The sequence below is a fragment of the Carlito syrichta genome, unplaced genomic scaffold, assembly GCF_000164805.1.
Source record: "Carlito syrichta isolate Samal-C Ts95f unplaced genomic scaffold, Tarsius_syrichta-2.0.1 Scaffold289135, whole genome shotgun sequence".
Classification (NCBI taxonomy): domain Eukaryota; kingdom Metazoa; phylum Chordata; class Mammalia; order Primates; family Tarsiidae; genus Carlito; species Carlito syrichta.
In genome coordinates, this window is record NW_007233231.1 from 38653 (window position 1) to 39631 (window position 979).

A 979-nucleotide genomic window follows, 5' to 3' on the forward strand; every position below is an offset into this window, starting at 1 on the left:
CACATTTCTTTTTTTTTTTGAGTTGGAGTCTCACTCTGTCGCCCAGACTGGAGTGCAGTGGCCGCTCCCGGCCACCGCAGCCTCGACCTGCTGGGCTCCGCCTTCCAAGTAGCCGGAATTACAGGCATGTGCTACCATGCCCGGCTGATTTTTTGATTTATTGTAGAGATGAGGTCTCGCTGCCCACGCGGGTCTCGAACCTGCGGGCTCAGGCAATCCACTCACCTCAGCCTCCCAAAGGCGCGGGATTACAGGCTGAGCCACCGAGCCCAGCTCCCACTGCCACATTTCTAGAATTGTTGTTTCATTTCTGCCCCTGCCACATTTCTCTGGGCAGCTGCTTTCTTCCAGAGACTTGGCCCTTCTGGGCCTGTAGCTACAGTTCTCTCCAGCCAACAAGCAGTCACACTCCTCCCTAACCTGGCTTTTCCCAGCCCTGCGACTCACTCTGAGGCCCCTCCCCCTCACAGCTGTTGTCTGCCCTTTTGCTGGGGGGGCTATTCTTAGGCCCCCAGCACGTGGGAAGCAGCTGCCTTGGGGGAAGGACTGAACTGGCCTAGGGTTCCTTAGGGACACGGTGGGATTCCAGACCCCACCCCAAGCCAGAGGCTGCGAATGACTGAAGGAACCACTATGCCTCACCCTCCCAGGCCTCATCTATCTGGCACTTAGTCCTAAGGCCTTATGGCTCTCACTTAGGGTGGCAGGGCCTCTCTTTTAATCTCTATTTTTTTTGAGTTGGAATCTCACTCCATCGCCCAGGCTGGAGTGTAGTGGCAGGCTCACGGCCACTCCAGCGTTGACCTGCTGGGCTCCAGTGATCCTTCCACCTCAGCCTTCCAAGAAGCCGGAACTATAGGTGCACCCGGCTAATTTTTTTTTTATTTCTTATAGAGACAAAGTCTCGCTAAGTTGCCCAGGCTGGTCTCAAACCCACAGGCTCAGGCAGTCCACTCACTTCGGCCTCCCAAAGTGCTGG

At 56.0% G+C, this 979-nt stretch overlaps 1 protein-coding gene across 1 annotated transcript in view; it reads right to left on the reverse strand.

Annotated features, from left to right (window-relative positions):
• Positions 1 to 979, reverse strand: part of GYS1 (glycogen synthase 1) — a 26502-nt gene that overhangs the window by 20893 nt on the left and 4630 nt on the right. The gene's annotated exons all lie outside the window — the stretch shown is intronic.